The sequence below is a fragment of the Microcaecilia unicolor genome, chromosome 2, assembly GCF_901765095.1.
Source record: "Microcaecilia unicolor chromosome 2, aMicUni1.1, whole genome shotgun sequence".
NCBI lineage: Eukaryota > Metazoa > Chordata > Amphibia > Gymnophiona > Siphonopidae > Microcaecilia > Microcaecilia unicolor.
The window spans coordinates 423,819,550-423,842,755 of NC_044032.1; the positions used below are offsets into that span (position 1 = coordinate 423,819,550).

At 42.8% G+C, this 23,206-nt stretch overlaps 1 protein-coding gene across 1 annotated transcript in view; it reads left to right on the forward strand.

Moving 5' to 3' along the window:
- BANK1 (B cell scaffold protein with ankyrin repeats 1) overlaps positions 1-23,206 on the forward strand; it is a 561,218-nt gene that overhangs the window by 86,240 nt on the left and 451,772 nt on the right. The window lies entirely within an intron of this gene.

A 23,206-nucleotide genomic window follows, 5' to 3' on the forward strand; every position in this document is an offset into this window, starting at 1 on the left:
GTCTTGTAAGGTCCTCTTGTCATTTTTCACAATCCTCCCGCGATTTAACGACTTTCAATAACTTTGTCTCATCAGCAAATTTAATTACCTCACTAGTTACTCCCATCTCTAAGTCATTTATAAATATGTTAAAAAGCAGCGGTCCCACCACAGACCCCTGGGGAACCCCACTAACTACCCTTCTCCATTGAGCATACTGACCATTTAACCCTACTCTCTGTTTTCTATCTTTTAACCAGTTTTTAATCCACCATAGAATACTACCTCCTATCCTATGACTCTCCAATTTCCTCTGGAGTCTTTCATGAGGTATTTTGTTAAACGCCTTCTGAAAACCCAGATACACAATATCAACCAGCTCACCTTTATCCACATGTTTGTTCACCCCTTCAAAGAAATGTAGCTGATTGGTGAGGCAAGATTTCCCTTCACTAAATCCATGTTGACTTTCACGTCTCATTAATCCATGCTTTTGAATATGCTCTGTAATTTTGTTCTTAATAATAGTCTCTACCATTTTGCCCGGCAGCAACATCAGACTCACCAGACTATAATTTCCCAGATCTCCTCTGGAACCTTTTTAAAAAACCGGCGTTACATTGGCCACCCTCCAATCTTCCGGTACCAAGCTCGATTTTAAGAATAAATTACATATTACTAACAATAGCTCCACAAGCTCATTTTTCGGTTCTATCAGTACTCTGGGATGAATATCATCCGGTCCAGGAGATTTGGTACTCTTCAGTTTGTAGAACTGCCCCATTACATCCTCCAGGTTTACAGAGAATTCATTAAGTTTCTCCGACTCATCAGCTTCGAATACCATTTCCGGCACTGGTATCCCTCCCAAATCTTCCTCAGTGAAGACCGAAGCAAAGAATTCATTTAATCTCTTCTACAGTTTTGTCTTCCCTGATCGCCCCTTTTACTCCTCGGTCATCTAGCGGTCCAACTGATTCTTTTGCCAGCTTCCTGCTTTTAATATACCTAAAAAAATGTTTGCTATGTGTTTTTGCCTCCGATGCAATATTTTTTTTAACTCACTCTTATTAATATTATTATCTATTATTTATTGCACTTGTATCCCACATTTCCCCACCTCTTTGCAGGCGCAATGTGGCTTACAAAACATCATGGATAATGGAAATGAAATGAGAATAGGCATTTGGTGTTACAGAAGGATGTTGGATTGCATGGTAATGGAATACATGATAATAATATAATAGAAGGCATTATTAACATTTCTGGAAATATATAAGAGTTTCACATGATTTGATCTTTGTGGTATATCTTGTCGAAGAGATGGGTCTTTAGTAGTTTACGGAAGTTGGTCAGTTCATAGGTTGCTTTTAGGTTGCATGGCAATACGTTCCAGAATTGCGTGCTCATATAGGAAAAGGTTGATGCGTGCATTAATTTGTATTTTAGACCTTTACAGTTAGGGAAATGAAGATTAAGGAATGTGCGAGATGATTTTTTAGCATTCCTGGGTGGTAGGTCTATCAAGTCTGACATGTAGGCTAGGGCATCGCCATGGATGATTTTATGTACTAGGGTACATATTTTGAACATGATACGTTCTTTGAGTGGGAGCCAGGGTAGCTTCTCTCATAGGGGTTTTGCATTTTCATATTTTGATTTTCCAAATATGAGTCTGGCCGCCGTGTTCTGGGCTGTTTGGAGTTTTTTGAGTATTTGCTCCTTGCAACCAGCATAGAGTGAGTTGCAGTAGGCTAGATGACTGAGTACTAAAGATTGTACCAGATTACGGAAGACGGTTCTTGGGAAGAATGGTCTTACTCTTTTTAATTTCCACATTGAGTGGAACATCTTTTTGGTTGTGTTTTTCGCGTGATCCTCAAGAGTTAGGTGCCGATCAATGGTAACTCCAAGAATTTTCAGGGTTTCCGAGATTGGTAGATTTAGTTTTGGTGTTTTGATGGTGGTGAATTTGCTCATGTTGTGTTGAGAGGTGAGTATTAGGCACTGGGTTTTTTCTGCGTTGAGTTTTAATTGAAAGGCATCTGCCCAGGAGTGCATGATATGTAGGCTTTGGTTGATATCATTGGAAATTTCTTTTAGGTCTTGTTTGAATGGGATGTAGATCGTTACATCATCAGCGTAGATGTATGGGTTGAGGTTTTGGTTTGATAGTAGTTTGTCCAAGGGTGTCATCATTAGGTTGAATATAGTCGGTGAGAGGGGAGATCCTTGTGGAACTCCACATTCAGGTGTCCATGTGGCTAATGTAATCGAATTTGACGTCACTTGATATGAGCATGTGTTTAGGAATCCTTTAAACCAATTAAGAACGTTGCCTCCGATACCGAAGTATTCAAGGATGTGTAGTAGTATTCCATGATCAACCATGTCGAAGGTGCTTGACATGTCGAATTGTAGTAGTACTATATTCTTGCCGGTTGCAGTAGTTTGTTTGAATTTAGTCATGAGCGTAACTAGTACTGTTTCAGTACTGTGATTAGAACGAAATCCTGATTGGGAGTTGTGTAGTATTGAGAACTTGTTTAGATAGTCTGTGAGTTGTTTGGTTACCATCCCTTCTGTTATTTTGGTTATTAAGGGAATGGATGCTACTGGTCTATAGTTGGTTAATTCACTCGTGTTTTTCTTTGAATCTTTGGGTATGGGGGTGAGTAGAATGTTTCCTTTCTCCTTTGGGAAGAGTCCATTTTGTAGCATAAAATTCACGTGTTTCGTTAGATCTGTTATAAAGTGTTGGGGGGCCGATTTCATAAGGTTATTTGGGCATATATCTAGTTTGCAAAGAGCTTTGGCGAATCTTTTAAGCGTTTGGGACATGAGATCTTCCGATATTACCTTGAATTCAGTCCAGATCCTATCTGCTGGGTATACTCCAGGGTCTAAGTCTAGGCAGTCTAGGAGTGCAGCGTATTCGGTGGGGCTGGCAGGTATATTAAGTCGCAGTTGTATTATTTTCTCTTTGAAGTTCTTCGCAAGGTTTTCAGCTCCTGATGTGTCTTTGCTGTTGTTCGTGACTGTTGTGATGTCTAGTAGTTTATTCACGAGTTGGAAGAGTTTGTGTGTGTCCTTGTAATTTGGTCCGATTTCAGTTTTGTAGTTGTGATGGTGAACTCGGAAGCCGCATTGAGCCTGCCATGTGTGGGAAAGCGCGGGGTACAAATGTAATAATAATAATAATAATAATTTGTATATTATGGCTATACCACCTCCTCTTTTCCCGTTTCTTGTCCAGTGGGTAATTTTGTATCCTGGTGGGCATAAGTCTAGGATTATGGGATCCTTAAGGTCATGGATCCAGGTTTCAGTGATGAATAGGAGGTCGAGATTGTCTGTAGTGATCCAGTCTGTTATAATCTCTGTTTTGTTTACTACTGACCTGGCGTTTGCGTATCCCAGTTGGATTGGATGGTATGGTTCATTCTGGGCCGTAGATGTGTTAATTTTTATTAGTTGTCTGTTTTCTTGTTATTTGGTTTTGTTGTTTCCTTTTTTTCCCTTTCTGTTGGTTATTTCCGTATGTATTTATTTTTCCTTTTAGTTGGTTGTTATTCTTTTGGTTTGGTGAGTTGTAGATGGATTGTCTGTAGGGTTTATGTATTGTGGGTAAGTTGTTGTTTAAGTTGGGAGTGGTCCATGCTTGGAACAAACTCCCTGAGCCCATACGCCAGGCCCCCTCCCTGTCCACCTTCAAATCATTGCTCAAAGCCCACCTCTTCAATGTCACTTTTGGCACCTAATCTCTACTCAGGAAATCTAGACTGCCCCAACTTGACATTTCGTCCTTTAGATTGTAAGCTCCTTTGAGCAGGGACCGTCCTTCTTTGTTAATTTGTACAGCGCTGCGTAACCCTAGTAGCACTCTAGAAATGTTAAGTAGTAGTAGTAGTAGTAGTAGCAGTACAGTATAAGCAGTGCAACTTTAAACAGTAAGCAATGCAATATACACAGTGCCATGTGAACAGTAAGCTAGTGCAGATTTAAAGTTCTTTAAAGCAGTATTAAAGGTAATACAGTTCTTGTACACCGAGTTTGGTGTGGGTTTTTTTCTTTTTCTTTTAGACAGTCAGTTTCGATGTGTGCCGCGTCCACTCCCAGCGAACCCCTGCTCACCTTCACCTCCGTTCGCCGCTGCACTTCTCGCTTAGCTCTGTCCTCACTTCATCCCACGCTCTGTGCTCTACTTACCAGCCAGGTCCCTCTTTCACTGGTTGGCGCTGGTGGTAGGCCCGATCGGCGGGGTCCGATTCGGGTCCAACGAGCAGGCAGCCGATCTGGAGGGGGACATCGCTGGGATGGTGATTTTCGGCGTGGTAGCGTTCGTCAGTTGAGCAGATGAGAGATATGTTAATACCATCACCTGGTGCTTTTAGTGCAGAGTTGAGAGATGTGTAAAGCGAGAGCTTTCCACCTTGACTCGTTTCAGTCTCTGCTCTGTTGAGCCGTGTAACGCCACTTGGTTATAGAGCGGTTTCGAGATCAGGAAGGGTAGGCCGAAACAGCTGATTTCCCGTCTCGTTGGGTTCGCTTGTTCCTCTCTGCGATCCCTGCTGGTGGAGCTTCCGAATTCAATGGGCCTCCTGGTTTTCTGATCAGCAGCTGATTATGCGATGCCTCTCTCTCCTCCTCGATCTGCTCGTTCGGTTCAGTCCGGTCCCTCCACGCCCTGCACGTTCCGGATGATGCGAGGTTCTGAGTTGTCTTAACAGCGCATTGGACCCTGATCGAGGGATCACCAACTACCTCTGCAATGCCCTCCGAGGCCGGCGGGCGGCAAGGTCGATTGACCCTAGCTCGGCTTGGTTCAGTCCGGTCGGGGACGTGGCCAGCAGATAACCGCGATCAGCTCGGGAATGCTGTGAGGCCGCCCCGGTCTGATATGCCTTCCTTATCAGCACTTTGCATTTGACTTGACATTCCTTATGCTGTTTCTTATTATTTTCAGTCTGTTCCTTCTTCCATTTTCTGAAGGATTTTCTTTCAGCTCTAATAGCTTCCTTCACCTCACTTTTTAACCACGACATTAATATATCAGACCAGGATGGAGGCAAGAGGAAGAGATTCCAAACCAGTGGCACTGCCAGACCTCACATGGGGGGCAGACTTAACATGGCATGGTACTAGGCATAAAGGTGTGAGTAGTGCTTGATATACTCAAAAATAATGCCTTAGAGTGCACTTGATGATAGAATTCTAAGTAAACAACTCTGCCCAACAGCTGTCCTGATCAACATAAACCCCCACACACAAATATGGAAACTTTGGAAACACTGACATTTTAAAATATAGCCACATTATCCCATAACTGAAACTTTGCCATTATAGTAGACTTGAGTCTGGTCAACATCTGAACACATATCACAGTATCCTGCAAAATAATTACTACAATGGTACATATCCTTCAACTTGCTTTATAGTAAATACTTTTGAAGTAGTAGTTTAAAATTGTAGCCTAAGAATCTAATATATAAAATACCAACCCGTAACACTGCACACTGGACTATCAAGCTGTTAATTTAAATTTAATTGTTCCTGGCCAGTTAAATAGCACCGACTATCAGGGGATTGGGGTTCCCACTTCAATTTTTGTCTTCACACCTCTATTTCTAATTTGTGATCTCGTGTTCAGTATTTGGTGAAGATCTGTGTGAAGAAATCATTTAAAGTTGTTTGATATGTGATAGTAATGGTGGGTGGGCAGATCAGGGGAATTGTGGGAGTGGGGGTGGGGGTGGGGGTGGGGCAAGGACACATCAAGATCAGGTATACATATGAAGTAGCACATCATACCATATGTAATGAATTTATCTTGTTGGGCAGACTGGATCAACTGTACAGGTCTTTATCTGCCATCATCTACTATGTTATTTCAATATAAATGGTAAAGGGTCATGGATTATATATTCTGTATTTCTGTGGTACAATCAAAGTGGTTTACATTCATTATATACAAGTACTTTCTTTGCCCCTAGTGGGGCACTGGGGAGTTAAGTGACTTGCCCAGAGTCACAAAGGTGCTGCAGTAGGAATTGAACCCAGTTCTGTAGTTTCTCAGCCTACTACATTAACCATTAGGCTATTTCTCCACTCCTACAGATACTGCAGATCTTATGTAACTTCAAGTGTTACGTTTCCTGCTATTGATATGCACAAGAAAAACATTCTTACACAAATTCTATATATATAGCACTCAAAATTGTGTGTGCAAATTTGGGTGTGCACCCAATTTGCATGCTCAATTTAATTCGCAAATGAGCCAATTAGCGCAAATAATTGGGTGCAAATAATCAATAATTGGTGCTAGTTGACTTGGAGGGCCATAATCAAACGGCACCGGCCATGTATTTGGCCGGCGCTGCAAAGAGCGGTCCCGAACCGTATTATCGAAAAAGATGGCCGACCATCTTTCGTTTTGATAATACGGTTGGGGCCGGCCAAATGTCAGAGATGGCCGGGTTTGAGATGGCCGGCATCGGTTTTCACCGATAATGGAAACCGAGGCCGACTATCTCAAACCCGGCCAAATCCAAGGCATTTGGTTGTGGGAAGGGCCAGCACTGGTCCCCCTCACATGCGAGGACACCAAACGGGCACCCTAGGGGGCACTGCAGTGGACTTCAAAAATTGCTCCCAGGTCCATACCTCCCTTACCTTGGGTGCTGAGCCCCCCAAATCCCCCCAAAACCCACTCCCCACAATTGTACACCATTACCATAGCCCTTATGGGTGAAGGGGAGCACCTACATGAGGATACAGTGGGTTTTGGGGGGTTTTGGAGGGCTTAACATTTACCACCACAAGTGTAACAGGTAGGGGGGGGGGATGGGCCTGGGTCCACCTGCCTAAAGTGCACTGCATCCACTAAATACTGCTCCAGGGACCTGCATACTGCTGTCATGGAGCTGGGTATGACATTTGAGGCTGGCATAGAGGCTGACAAAAAAAATATTAAAAAAAAATTTTGGGGGGTGGGAGGGGACCACTGGGGGAGTAAGAGGAGGTCATCCCCGATTCTCTCTGGTGGTCATTTTGTCAGTTGGGGCACCTTTTTGAAGCTTGGTCGTGAAAAAAAGGGACCAAGTGAAGCCGGCAAAATGCTCATCAAGGCCGGCTTTCTTTTTTCCATTATTAACACCGGCCATCTCAAAGCATGCCCCCGTCCCGCCTTCGCTACCCTACTGAAATGCCCTCTTGAAGTTTGGCTGGCTCTGCGACGGAAAGCAGTTAGTGCTGGCCAAAATCGACTTTCGATTATACCGATTTGGCCAGCTTTAGGAGATTGCCGGCCATCTCCCGATTTGTGTCAGAAGATGGCCGGTGATCTCCTTTGAAAATAAGCTGGATTGATTTTAAGTTTACACATGCATCTTTAGATGCCGGGATCTGCTTGTAAATTTTATACCTGGATCAGAGAAGGGGAGGGACATGGGTGGATCAGGGACATTCCTGGAATTTGCATGTGGTGTTACAGAATAAATTTTGTATTTTTGTTACATTTGTACCCCACGCTTTCCCACTCATGGCAGGCTCAATGCGGCTTAAATATTGTATACAGGTACTTATTTGTACCTGGGGCAATGGAGGGTTAAGTGACTTGCCCAGAGTCACAAGGAGCTGCCTGTGCCTGAGGTGGGAATTGAACTCAGTTCCTCAGGACCAAAGTCCACCACCCTAACCACTAGGCCACTCCTCTACTAATTTAGGCATGATAATTTATTCCAGATTTTAGCTGGTATAAATCCTCATGCTAAAATTGTGTACAGATCCTGGCGCTAAATGCTGTTCTATAAACAACACCCAACTCTGAGTACCATTTATAGAACAGCACTTGGCACTAATTGTTTCAGTGCCCAAATTTGGGCACCATTTATAGAATTAACTCTTTTTTGTTCATTTTCATATTTTTATGACTTTTTCTTGATTTTCAGGCTTTTTTTCAATTTGTTTCACATCATTTCAATAAATATTTAGCACATATTAAAACTAAACCCATACAAATTGATTGAATAGGCAGACACAGTAGGAGGAGGGCTTTGCTCCCACCTTCTTCAGTAGTAGCTCAAGGTAAATTACATTCAGGTACATTGGGTATTTTCCTGTCCCTGGAGGGCTCACAATCTAAGTTTGTACCTGAGGCAATGAAGAGTTAAGTGACTTGCCCAAGATCACAAGAAACAGCAGTGGGATTTGAACCCAGTACCTCTGGGCCACTCCTCCACTTTGATGTGTTTGAGGAAGGAGGAGGGGATGAGTCTCTCCACTGGAGTCAACAAGAAGAGAGTCTGGGAAAGTGAAGATTTTGAGTTCAGAATGACTTCCCCCAACTCCTAGGCTCCTGTTTAAGGATCAAGAGATATTTATAAATTATTTTTTTTGTGTGAGTAGAGAAGAAAAAATACTTTTTTTCCAGAAGTTCTTGGGGTCAAAGAAGGAAAATTTCTGAGAAGCAGAGGCCGCCGAGTCTCTCAGATGCATTAAAATCAAACAAAAATAAATCCTCAATCACATAATAAAAATCAAACAATAAGATATGAAGTTATAATTGTTCTACTCCACCTTGGGAGAATTCCTTCAAAAAGATAGAAAATAAATCCTAACAAATAAATGTTTTACAAAAAACTAGCAAATTGAATACACGTTAATGAATACACATCCCTTTTTCCCCATCACTACAAATCATGTTTTTTTCACACCTCTGTGCATTATTGTATTTCTCTCCTCACATCTTCACCTGTAAGCCTATTCCAAGCATCCATACCCCATTTCATCTGAGTAAAACCACCTCCCTCATCAGACTCATGTCACGATTTCATGTTCTCGAACACCTTTTTCCACTGAAAACTGCTTTCTTTTTTGCAGTATCTATATTCAGTTTCTCAAAAGCATCCTTCTTCTATTAAGAAATGACTGTAAATATGCACCTTACCATACAAGTTCAAATTTAAAACCATTTTTATTAGTCTTCATGATTAGCTTTCTTCTACAGATATGATATCAAAAATTAGACATTTTCCCTGGATTTTATAGTGCAACTTAAATTGTGTGTTCAAATCTGGCCCTATTCTGGATTTGTGTGTGCAACTTAATTAGCTAACAAGCCTATCAGTGTTGATAATTGCCAATTAACAAGGACTTATTGATACTAATTGGCATTAATTAGAATTTACGCACAAAACTGTCTAAGGGCCCCATTTACTAAGGCATGCTATAGGTGCGCTAACACTTTTAGTATGCGCTAACACTAGAGACATAGATAGGAATATATATATATATATATATATATATATATATATATATATATATATATATATATATAGTTGACAGGGGAGCATAGCCTTGGGTGTGGGATGGGCGGGTCGTGGGATTTTCTAAAAACTATGTGTGTTGTTATAGAATACACCTAGTCCATTCCTAATTTAGGCATCAGCATTTACACCAAGGGCATTACTGGCTGCAGCTAAATTTATACTATAAACCACACCTAAATTTAGGTATACTTTGTAGAATATACCTAGGCGTATTTTTTTCAGCACTGCTTTTTTAGGTGTGATATATAGAATCTAGCCCTTTGAGGGTAATTTTTAAAAAAAATCATACCCAGTTAATATGTATTTTCAAGTAACTATTTCACACTGATTTTATAAAAACAAGTAATGCATACTTGACTACATAAAATGCTAGTGTTGGTGCAAAAGAATGTGTGTACATACAAGCACAAGTTGGTCTTTAGAATTAATGTAGCAAGAAAGGAGTCCAAGATGATCTCACATGGCGCAAACATAGAAGAAACACAGTAGGAATGACCCAACAGGTGAGCCAGGATCAGTGGCGTAGCGAGGGCGGCTGCCACCCGGGGCGGTGCGCCGCTGCCCCCGGGTGCAGCATGACACTCCTCCTTGGTGCATCACCCAAGCCCCCCCCTCGGCGCATCAACCCCCCCCCACCTCAGCGCATCACCCAAGCCCCCCACCCCCCGAGTGCATTCTTGCCTGCTGTGTGCACGCTGCTGGGGGGGTGTCGGTTCCGCTGGTTCCCTGCTCCCTCTGCCCCAGAACAGGAAGTAACCTGTTCCGGGGCAGAGGGAGCAGGGAACCAGCGGAGCCGACACCCCCCCCCCCCCAGCGGCGTGCACCCGGGACGGACCGTCCCCACCGCCCCGCTCTTGCTACCCCACTGGCCAGGATTTCATCAAGGAGGTCCTTTATTCAGCAGTGGTGTACAATGCACATGTGCTCAGAATTAATAATTGTAATGAGACAAAGGAACTCAACAGAGGCTGTGTTTCGTCATCAAAGAAAGTGAAAGCCCACTTTGATGCTGTGGCACAGTAAAGAGGTTCCTTTCTAATGAGAGCTCAGATTGGTTTCTTTGATAATAATCTTTTAATCCTGCTAGCATATAAGACATCTCAACTAGGACTCCTGATGACGGCAATGCTGAAACACAACCTGTGTTAAGTTATACTGAGGGGCATTTTCGAGATGACGACTAAGTCCGACTTTAGACGTTTTGCAAACAACGTCCAAAATCTGAATAACAAAGAAGTTCATTTTCCGAAAAGAAAAATATCTGTCTTTTGTTTTAGAAAATACTATTTCTAACAAGGTTTTGTTCTTTGGACGTTTTGTTTTTTGGTCCATTTCAAAACAAAAACGTTCAAGTGAAAAATGTAGAAAATCAAGCCATTGGGATATAGGAGGGACCAGCATTTTTAGTAGACTGGTCTCTCAGACATCCCAGGAGATAAATGGGGCACACTAGTGGACATCTCACCATTGCTCCCTTATCTTGTCTGCTGAGCCCCCCCCCCCCAAACCCAGTGCCCACAGCTGTATACAATAGCCCTTATGGGTGAAGGGGGCACCTGTATGTGGGTACAGTGAGTCTCTGGTGGGTTTTGGAGGGCTCACAGTTTCCACCACAAATGTAACAAGTAGAGGGAGATAAGGACCAGAGTCCCCCACGCCATGGTGCACTGCACTGACCACTACACTACTCCAGGGACCAGCATGCTATTCTAATAGACCTGGCTCTAACATCTGAGGCTGTCATAGAAGTTGCTAAATCATATTTGTATTCACATTTGTGGGGGGTGGTGGGGGGGGGGGGGGTCAGTAACCACTGAGGGGATATTGGAGGGTTACCCCTGATTCCCTCCAGTGGTCATCTGGTCATTTAGGGCAACCTTTTTTGCCTTATTCGTTTTAAAAACAGGTCTAGCTCAAAATGTCTTAATTTTAGTCCTGGACGATTTTGTTAGGAATGCTCAGATCCCACCTTTAACACATCCCTGACATGCCCCCTTGTGATTTGAATGCACTTCTGATGGACTTGTGGAAAAAATTCTAAAAATTGTTTTTTTTTAAATACCAATTTGGACATTTTTGTGAGAAAAACATCCAAATGCGGATTTATGCCACTTTTTGGACGTTTTCTCTTTGAAAATGAGCTCCCTATAATTATTCACGCTGAGCATATGTGCATGTACTCTACTGCTGAATAAAAGACATCCTTGATGAAATTTGGGTTCACCCGTTGGCTCAGTCCCACTGCGTTTCTTCTGCATACAAGCACTAGCACATGTTCAGCTCAAGTACTGGTGTAAAATTTAACACATGCTTTGTGAATTAAGGAATTTTAGAATTTATGCACATAAGAGTGGACTCCAACCAAGCACTGCTCACAGTCCATCCCTTGATACACATGACACTCAGTCATGTATTTTCATGCTAGTCAGACTTTTATAAGAAGTTTTTATACATGTAAGGGACCACGTATATGGACAAATGACTACAATACTGGTATTTATACACGTTCTTAGCACTTAAAATAAGCAGCTCCTTTTAAAATTGCTCCCAGTATTGTAGAGAAAATCTATTCTCAGCAGTCAGATTTTCTTGTCTCTGATCTGCCAAACTCTGGAAAGCACCATCCGCATCAAATGGTCACTTAGAGAAAATTAGATTAGAAAATGTCCATGATAGAGATATTAGTCAACACCATTATCCCAGTGACCCCCCTTGCAAAACACCAAGTCTAGTATGTGACCCTTTTCATGGGTTGGAGAGTTGATCACCTGTGTGAATCCTTGTCCGGGAAAATAGCTGTGGTGTATTAATAAAGTGGAAAGAAGAGCAAATGATAGCCAGCATAGTTAAACGGTGACCTGGCTATTAGAGCCAAAAAAACATGTTATAAGAAATGGGGGGGGGGGGGGGGGGGGGGGGGGGGGAGTACTGCCAGGCTGCTGTGGTAGCCTGCAGTACTTTCTTTTATGCGACTGGTAAGCGTGTATTGGGCTTACACACCGCTTTGTAAAAGGGGCCCAGATTTTGGTGAATCCCTGGAATAGATTTCATCTCCAAAAGGAAAATTTCTTAGACCCCTGTTTAGAGTCCTTATAGCTGCTCCAAACCTGTATTCCCTCTCCTACAGTCCCTGGTACTCTTACTGTGCCCGTGATGTCTTCAGAAGAGAAAGCCAGAAAGGGACAGCAACGTCCCCATTCTCACTTTTAATTTAACCTTCAAAACTTTAAACACCTACTAATGGGGAAGCATCTAAACACTACAAAAACCTCATCTCTTGACAGCATTGCTAAGTGTCTCAGTGGAGATATATACACCAAAAATATTTTAGGTCCCTCTTTGTCATAGGATTGCCAACTGGATCAGATTTACCCAAGATAGTGTTGATCCAGTCCTGAGTTATCCAGAAGCGGAGCCAGGTTGACGGTGCGGGGGGAGCGAAAGCGGCATGAGAGCGGACTTCTGCCATCACCAGCACACATTTTCAATGCAACACGTTGAGAAAAAATAGGCGCCGGTACCGGCAGAACTCTGTTTGGGGGAACAGCCGCTCCCCTGGCACCCCCCCCTAGCTACGCCACTGAGTTTATCCCACTGCAGACAGGAACTGATTTCTCTATTGCATTCTCTAAGAAAAGCAAGACTACAAGTCCCTGCATGCAATGGGGTAAACCCAAGACTGGATCAACCCTGTCAGGTGAATCTGGATCCAGCTGGCAACCTGCTTATATATATCTTCAGGACTATCTCTGTATGGTAGAGAACTATAAGCTAAGAAAATAATGATTTCCTAAAATTTCACATTCCTAAAGCAGACAACCACACCAAACTCATTGGTAACATTTTTCCCTACGCAAATAATACTCTTCCTTCCTGTAAACAACACACAAATGTCTTAAGAGTATATATCAGACATCAGCAGCTTTTCCTTTCCTTCTATGTTTTTTTTAACCTTCTTTTCAACTTCATTCTATTTTGAACATGTTCTCATGAGATTACGTTATGCTTATGGCATTAAACTGTATGAGATAAATCCTGTACATATGTTCAAATCTCCTGTACCAGTCGTAATCTGTGTGACCTTGGTCAAGCATTTATCGCCTCTGTATCTTGTTTTATATGATGCTCTAAGGCTTAGCATCAGTGGTAACAGTGAGATCATATTTACAGTCTCCTTTATAGCCTTCAGTGCTGAAAACAACAATGTACTTTTAAGTGAAGGCTAAAGCAACAACTTAACCCTCCCCCCCCCCAAAAAAAAAAATAAAATAAAATAAAATTTTATGTGGATTCATATCCATACAAAATAAGGGTACATAAAATTGCAACAGAAAATAAACTTCAGTGAGTGGGCAGTTCTTCTCACAACATTCAATAAGATTTACAAACTGGAAAGAGAGCAACTCTCTAGGCTTTTTTGTGCTCCAAGTTTAGTACTGCTGAAATTCAGTCGTAGGGATCTGATCTCCAGGATATTAACAGTGGCCAAATTTTGACCCTTCAGAAACAAACTATTGTCATAACAGGGAATATTCAGCTGCTGTTTGGTCTATTTTGGAATGCTCCAAAACTTACAAGGGCTCAAATAAAGAGATCCAGAGGAAGCAGGAGGAACAGCCTATTTATATGTATTTTATATTTATTTATGATACTTGTATCCCACAATTTTCCCCAAAACATATTGTTTCAAAGTGGCTTACATGATTACAATCAGAAGCAGTGTTACATGGAGGGGCATTTTTGATATGACATCTAAGTCCGACTTTGGACGTTTTGCAAAATACGTCCAAATCTAAATTGGAAAGAAGGTCATTTTCAAACAAGAAAAAAAGTCTATCTTTTTTTTTTTTTTCAGAAACAGTTTGTACAAGGTTTGTGATTTGGATGTTTTGTGCAAAACACACAAAATCAAGCCATTGGGATGTAGGAGGAGTCAGCATTTTTAGTAGACTGGTCCCCCTGACATCCCAGGAAAGCAATAGGGCACCCTAGGGGGGCACTGCAGTGGACTCTATAAAATGCTCCTAGGTACACATCTCAGCAGGGCCGGCCCTAGGGTTTCTAGTGCCCTCCTGCAGTCTATTAGTCGGCGCCCCTACCCATCTAGGGGCGGGATCACTATGGCTCCGCCCCCACAGTAGACACACCCCTTTTACCAGCCATGGCATCATTGAAAATATTACACCAGTATAGAAGAAAATAACTTAGCACCAGGGGCGTATCTGGAATCCGGCGGTAGGGGGGGCCAGAGCCAGAGAGGGGGGGCAACATTTTTGCCTCCCCCCCCCCCCGCCGCCGCCGCCGCCGCCGCCGCCGCCTCTCTCCACCCCCCTCCCCGCCGTCAACCCTCCCCCGCGCTTACTTTTGCTGGCGGGGTCCGACCCGCAATCTTCATATTTCGGCTTCCTCCGTGGCCATGTGTTTCCAGGAAGTAACGCTGCAGCGCTGATTCGTTGAATCTAGTTCGGCGTCTGACGTGCTGGGACGTCAGACGCCGAACTAGATTCAACGAATCAGCGCTGCAGCGTTACTTCCTGGAAGCACATGGCCACGGAGGGAAGCCGAAATATGAAGATTGCGGTCCGACCCCGCCAGCAAAAGTAAGCAGTGGGGAGGGTTGACGGCGGGGAGGGGGCCAGGGCGAAATCTGCGGGGGCCCAGGCCCCTGTGGCCCCACGCAGATACGCCCCTGCTTAGCACACAGACCAGGAATTAGGAGAACAGACAGTCTTGCCAACTCTGAAAAACAATGTGTTATCAAAATTTCAGAATCTAACAAACAGATCCCTATTCAGACACTTGGCCTTGCAGTCACACATGTAGAACGAGATAGCCCCTCTTCAAATTCTTCAAAAATTAACCTGAATCCTAAGAAGTTAGACTCTACATGCAGCACAATAGTCTTCCCATCCAGCACAGCTTAGGATCTAGCTAGGGCAGACTTAATCAGCATAAACTAACATATTCTACAGTCTGAGTTGGACAGACTAACAGGAGTTACTGAAGTGGGAATGAGAGATAGGAGATTGGTGATGGTTAGGAATTGAAAGCAGCCAACTAGCCCTCCTGTCCTGTGAGTTGCTGTGTTGGGGTGGGGGTGGAAAAGGTGGGTCAGGTGCAGCACTAAACAGCAGTCTCTGACAAAACAAGGGTCCAGGCTGTGCTGTGCTGTCTCTGAGCCCTCTCTAGGCTGGACTCCAGCTCCTGGTTTCACTCTCAATCCCAGTGTGTTTGGAGCAGTGAGGTCCTCTGACAAACACAACAGGAGGATATTTCTCTGCTTGGAGGGGGGAGGGGACTGGACAGAGAGCTGACAGCTCCTGCATTGGAGCCAGACTGAGATGAGCAGGAGAGATTAGATAAACAAAAGCCTCAGCAGGCGCCCTTGAAGGCAAACGCCCTCCTGCAATGCATAGCCTGCTTAGGGGGTTTGACGGGCCCTGCATCTCAGCATTGCTCCCTTACCTTGTCTGCTGAGTGCCCCAAAACCCACTACCCTAATTGTACACCACTACCATAGCCCTTTTGAGTGAAGGTGGCACTTATATGGGGGTACATTAGGTTTTTGGTGAGTTTTGGAGGGCTCAAAGTTTCCTCCACAAGTGTAACAGGTAGGGGAGGTATGGGCTTGGGTCCACCTGTCTGCAGTACACTGCATCCACCACTAGACTACTCCAGGGACCTGCATGCTGTTCTAATGGACCTGAGTATAACATCTGAGGCTGGCAAGTAATGGGGTAGAAGGGGTCAGTGACCACTGAGGGGTATTAGGGGGTCATCCCTGATTCCCTCCAGTGGCCATCTGTTCATTTAGGGCACCTTTTTGTTCCTTGTTTATTATAAAAAGAGGGCTAGCTCAACATGTCTTAGTTTTAGTCATGGATGGTTTTGTTTTGTTCCATTATGGCTGAAAAACATCACTTTGATCACTTTGAATAGGTTGTGTCAGCATTGCCGTGTGGCTTAGTAAACGGGGGGGGGGGGGGGGGGGGTAGTTTTTTTTAACTGGGGATTTCCACAGTTTTGAGTCCTGGTAAGAGAACCTGGCTACCAGAACCGACTTATATAATAGTTTCTGGTAGCTTGGGTAATAGAAAGCTAGGGAATTTGCATTTTTCAGCGGGCAATTAGTTCTGTCATATATTCGGGTGCAAATCCAAAATGATTTGATAGACTACTGTGTATATTTGAAAGCAATGCACGTCTTTATTGGGAACAAGTATAAGGCCTGCAATAATAGACCTGCTCTGTCAAATCTTGATTTCCTGAAAATGAGTCTTGCATCCATGTGTTGTGCTGTTTGTAGTTTTTTTTTTTTTTTTTTTTAATATTTGCTCTTTGCAATAGTCCACATGGATTAGTACCATCAATTGTACCATCATTCTGAAGACTTCTCTGGGGAAGTAACCCCTTATCCTTCTTAGTTTCCACATCATTTGAAACATTCTAGAGGACATCGTGTTGGCCTGATTTTCAAAACTAAGTTGTTGATCTAGGATGGTCCCTAGGATCTTCAGTTGGTTTTGAATTGGGTAATCAATTGCATCTACTGTGACACTCAATATAGTCTCCTTGCAGTATGGGTGACTGATCATGAGGAACCGAGCTTTTTCACTGTTCAGTTTTAATTTAAAAGCTTTAGCCCAAGATTGATTCCTGATTGGATCTTGTCCATGATTTCTTTAAGATCTTTGTTAAATGGGATGTAGATAGCCACATCATCCACATATATGAATGTCTGAAACTCATTTTTTGCTAGTGTTTTTGCTAATGGAAACATCATGATGTTTAATAATAGCGGTGAGATAGGGGAGCCTTGAAGTACTTCGCAGATTGTTGTCCAGGTTGATGAAATGGTTCCTTCCATCTTGACTTGGTAGGATCTTGATGTCAAAAATCCTTTAAAACAGTTGAGTACTGGTCTTATGATACTGATTGCATCTAGCAGACTTAGTAAAATGTGGTGGTCCACCATATCAAATGTTGAGGACATGTCAAATTGCAGGAGTCATATTTTCTTACCTGTGCTGAGCTGGGTGCTAGAGTTTGTGATCATTGTTGTTAGGACTGATTCTGTGCTGTATTGTGGTCTAAATGTGGACTATGACTTATGGAGTATAGAGAACTTGTTCAGGTATTCCAATAATTGTTTTGCAACTATTCCTTTCATGGTTTTGGCTATGAGAGGTATTGATGCTACTGGTCTGTAGTTGTTGACATCTGTCTTGCCGAACTTTGCATTTTTTGGGATGGGGTCAGTATTACGTCACCTTTGTCACTGGGATAGAGTCCTTGGGTTAGCATCAGTTATATGAAAGTATGAGGTGTGTTATGTAGGAGGGTGGAGCTTCTTTTGCAATGCAGTTTGGGCAAATGTATAGAAAGCAGTGGGATGATGTGAATTTTGTCAACATGTGGTGGGTAAGTTTGTTATCGGGTTTTAAAATTTGGTCCAACATCTGTCAGCTTTTTGTTCTTTTTGTCTAGGTTTTCTAGATGTAAGTTAGTGTCTCCTATTAATATTACATTCAGGTAGGTAACACACAAGTTAGAGATGTCCTGAATTTTACATGCAAATATTTCTAAACTTGGGGTGTTTAGATCAGATATAAGTTCAATGTTTAGGAAGGATCAATGCAGAATTTCTATCCCATCTCCTTTCTTTTTATCCCTTACCATGTGTGACCCTGTATCCTGGAGAACAGAGGCCATTTAGGATTGGGCAATCTTTGGTTCACAACCATGTATCTGTTAGGAAAACCAATCCCAGTGTTTCTTCTTCTATCCAGTCTCTTAAGCTATCTATCTTGTTTAGTATGGATCTAATGTTTGCGTAGCCTACTGGTATACGTAGATAGTTTTCATCCATCAGACTTGCCGTCTTTATTGGGATCAGGTGGCATTTGCCTTTCACGTTGACATTATTGCTTCCTTTTTTATGGTATCTTATCCCCTGTCACGCAAGCGGATGGTTGACTTGTGTGGTTAATGTCTTGCCTTCTTTAGAGGATTGGGTTTTTATATGGTGGTTGGAAGTGGACAGGATTGGGAAGTGCTTCTATTTTATGCATTAAATTCCTGCTCCTGAATGGTTGGTTATTCACCAACCTATTTATGCAATTTTTGTTTGCCTCTCCAGTGCATTCAAATTTAATATATTTATTCAGTTTAAAGTAAGAGAAGGTCTGGGTGGCCTTCATTAGCTCCTGTAAGATGGAAAATGCATGTTCTATTTTCTTTTCCTCCCTGGTAAATCATGGGGATATGAAATTTGAAAAAATCACATCTGGAGATGTTTCTGATCACTTTCAAAGAGATAGTGTCTGTTAGCATGGGCATGGCAGCGGCACTAAGCCTCTACACAACACAATTTAAGTGGGCAGGAGAAGCTGCTGAAAATTGCTTAGGGTCACCCAACTACTACTACTACTACTACTATTTAGCATTTCTATAGCGCTACAAGGCATACGCAGCGCTGTACAAACATAGAAGAAAGACAGTCCCTGCTCAACTGTTGATATTCAGCAACACTTAACCAGGAAGTGCTGCCAAATATTGGTTCTGACTGGCCACGTTTAAAGTGCACAGGTCAGAGGCAGTACAGGAGGTGGAGTTGGGGAAGAGCCCACAGTTATGCAGGTGACAGCAATATTCAGTGCTGGAGCCCGTAGAGCTAACTGCACAAATTTAGGACAGCTTCAAAGCTGTCCTAACTTCTCCTGGTTAGCTATGCAGGATCCAGCTGAATATTGGCTGAAACCCGCATAGCTGTCTTTTGTCCTAGCCTTCCCATTACCCTGCATAATGAACCCCTCCAATCCCCCTCCCACCTGAAATACCCCCTCCTTCCAATACCCTTTCCGCCTGATGTCTCCTCCTCCAGCATTTCTTGAACCCCCCTCTCACCTCCCGGTCTTGCTAGCCCTGCCCCCGCACTGGGGTAGTGGGGGGCAGGTGTGAAGCCCACTTGTTTCTGCTCCTAGCAGCTACCACAGTAATATGACTGCCACAGCCTCTTGCAGCAGCTTCATGGTACTCTGACTGACACCGACTGAATATCAGCCAGCATATTTCTAAGCCAAAAGCTTGGATGCACAGCCTACTACTACTACTTAACATTTCTAGAGCGCTACTAGGGTTACGCAGCGCTGTACAAATTAACAAAGAAAGGAGTTTACAATCTAATGCCTTTTTTGAGTTGTACATAGGGGGTTATGTTCCTAATGTAATTGGGCACTGGGTCTAAAAATAGGATTGATAACACTGAAACAGGTATGATGCATGGCTTCCAGTTAGATGTCTGCATGGAAAGGGATCATCAATAAGCTATATTGTGTTGATTTTAGACTACAGGAAGAGTAGTATGGAACAAACGCATCTTAAAGATATTCTGGAAAGCCTTTGTAAATTTGGGTGTAGAGCACAGATGTGCTTGCAAACTAGTCAGTTGGGTGCTAACAACCAATTATTGATGTTAATTGGAGTTGATTGTCACTAATTTGGATTTGAGCACTCTTCTGCCTACACACTCTTCTGTAATGCTGCACACCCAAAATGTCTTTTGTACAACCCAAAAGGGGGCGCGGGCAGGAGAGCATGGGTGGGTCAGGGGCATTCCAAATATTTAGGTGCAGTGCTATAGAATACTGGGATTACACAGCCAACTTTTACACCAGGATTTACACCAGGTTTCTGCTAGTATAAATCCTTGTACCCAAAGTTGGGCATGGGAATCTGCATTAAATTCTATTCTATAAAGGGAGCCCAGCCTGCAGTGCCCTTTATAGAACAGAGCTTAGGTCACTATTCTATAAAGGTTATCAGTGTGTTTTTTTCTGCCAAAAAGTGCTGGTACTCAAATGCTAGGCCACCCTTCAGGAGTGGGATGATCACTGAGGGACCCACCCCACAATAGCCAGGCCTCCTGCAACTAGTCACAGAATGGTGTGTAGAGCCTGAGCTCTTTCATTAAAACATGGGGTCCGTGGGTCAATTTTAGCAGACAGTGGAAAAGGTACCGGTACTTAGTACCCCCAAGTACCCCCTCAAAAAAAGCCCTGAAGGTTATGCTCCTAAATTTACGCTCCTAAAATTTATGCTCCTATATTATGAGCATAATCTATTTTCGAACATAGAGTATGCTCCTAATTTAGGAGCATAAATTATGCTCATAAATTTAGGAGCATACATTTTAGGAGCATAACCTTTATAGAATAAAGCTCTAAGCGTGGATTCTCCCAGCGCCATTTACTGAATCTGGTCTTTAACCATCAGGTACAAACATTGTAAATCCTTTGAGGATGGAAACAATATGAACTGTACCCAAATGTAACTTGATTTCAGCTATAGCTGAAAAAAATGTGAGCAAATCCCATCCATTCCATATATGATTTTTGGAGATGTCAATGCAGGGCCCTTTTACTAAGGCGCGCTGAAAAATGGTCTGCAGTAGTGTGGACACATGTTTTGGGCACACGCAGAATCATTTTTTTAGCATACCTGTTAAAATGCCTTTTAAATTTTTGCCGAAAATGGATGTGCTGCAAAATGAAAATTGCCGCACGTCCATTTTGGGTCTGAGACCTTACCACCAGCCATTGACCTAGCGGTAAGATCTCACGTGGTAACCATGCAGTAATCGTCTACGCACATAGAATGACGATTAGCGCCCAGTTTTTTGCTGCGCGCCGGAAAATAAAAATTATTTTCTGGCTCGAGTAGCGGACGTGCATCAAAAATGAAATTACCGCAAGTGCCACGTGGTAGCTGGGCGGTAACTCAAAATTGACGAATGTTGGGTGCATGTAGGCACCTACGCATCTTAGTAAAAGGGCCCCTGCATGTCCAAAATTATACATATAAACTTAGAATTGGGTCAGGACAGACACACAACACTTATATGTATAGGATCTGATAATTTAGCTGCTATACGTACAAGTTATTCTCTTAATTCTATAAATGTCTGCGTACAGTTCTACACTTAGCACTCAAAGTTGCATGTGCAAGTAATAGTATACTGTCAGTTGTGTGCATAACTTAATCCCCTGTTTACTGAGCCATGCGTACAGCTGACATGTGCTAGTGCCGACACAGCCTATTCACTTTGAATGGGCTGTGTCGGCATTGTTGCACAGCAGCTGCTAGCGTGGCTTAGTAAACAGGGGGGTTAATATGATAATTAACTGATAATTGCCATTAACTACTAATTATTGGCTATAGTTGATGTTAATTGGTGCTAGCTGGCACTAATTAGCAGCTATGCCTGTAAATGTTCTTAGTCGGGATTGTGCAAATTGCGTTTGCAAACTCCACAGCACACAATTGCAAAGGGACGTGGATTGGGTTAGCGTGGGAGCCCATATCGCCACCTCAGTGGATGGCGGTAAGGGCTCTCCGTCACATGGCCATGTGGTAAAAGTTCTCTTACCGCATGGCCATGTGTGCCTGGGGTCTGTTTACCCACTGCGGTAAAAAGGGCCCTGGCATGCGGCAGAGGCCTTTTTCCCACAGCTTGGTAAAAGGACCCCTAAATGAAAACACAGAAATACATATATAAACATTAATTGAAAGTTAATATATACTAGTAAACAAATATGTAAACAACAAATAAATGAATTAAAAGACTAAACCATAATAAGAGAGCTTCTACAATAAAGACTTTATAAATGTTTAGGTAAAATGATATACTTAAATAAGACTTATGCATTTAGGGGCCCTTATACTAAGGTGCGTTAGGCCTAACGTGGGTCTACAGTGTGCTAAAAGAAGAAAAGAAAGGCTACCCTTTTTCCTGCTGTGGTAGAAGGGGGCCTCGGTGCACGTCAAAAACATGCGCTGACTCCAGCGCAGGCCCCCCTTTTTTACCGCAGCTTGGTAAAATGGAGCCCTTAAGATGCACTTAAGGTGCAGTTAATGTGCAGAAACAGGCTACTGAACAATCACATTAAAGGGTTTTGTGGTAAGTTACCTTTTTCTGCAAGTTCAGCTACGCGTTAAGAGCTCAGGCAGTAAATAGCCACCTTCATATTAGTGCATGTCCATTTACTGCCCCATTAAAAAAAGGTCTGTTTCCCAGCCACAGTAAAAAATGTCTCAGTGTGCGCTAATTTTACACATCCAAACTAGCGCAGGCCACTTTTTACTGCAGCTTAGTAAAAGGGCCCATTTATGCATTACTGTAAACTGTCTTGAAAGGTTCCTTATTAGGCGGTACATTTAGACTTTAGTAAACTTGGAAACTTGGAAAATTAACATGCGGTAACTCTAAAATCCTCCGCGTGCCGTGAACTAATGAACATAGCAGTAGCCATACTGGGTCAGACCAATGGTCATCTAGCCCAGTACCCTGTTTCCAAACAGTGGCCAATCCAGGTCACAAGTACCTGGCAGAAAGCCAGTTAGCAGCAACATTCCATGCTACCAATCTCAGGGCAACCAGGTGCCCCCCCCCCCCCCCCCCATGTCTGTCTCAGTAGCAAACTGTGGACTTTTCCTCCAGAAAATTGGCCAAACCTTTTTTTAGACTCAGATACGCTAACCGCTGTTACCACATCCTTCGGCAAAGAGTTCCAGAGCTTATCTATCCACTGAGTGAAAAAAATATTTCCCCAGCATTTTTGGGACAGGTACAGTTAATATAGCTAGAAATTTGCTACCGCACGTTAAATGTATGACAGAGAACATGCAATTCTTTTTTTTTTTTTTAATATCTTTATTATTAGAAGAAAAGACATGTAACATTTGAACATCACATTCCGGCTCAATGAAGCCAACTATTTCCAATATCTAGCAGCCGATAATAACCTATGAATACAATGAATACATTGACTACATGTGTCAGCTAACAAACCTTATGTATAGCCTTAACATACTACAACTTTCAAATGAGGCCATTTTAA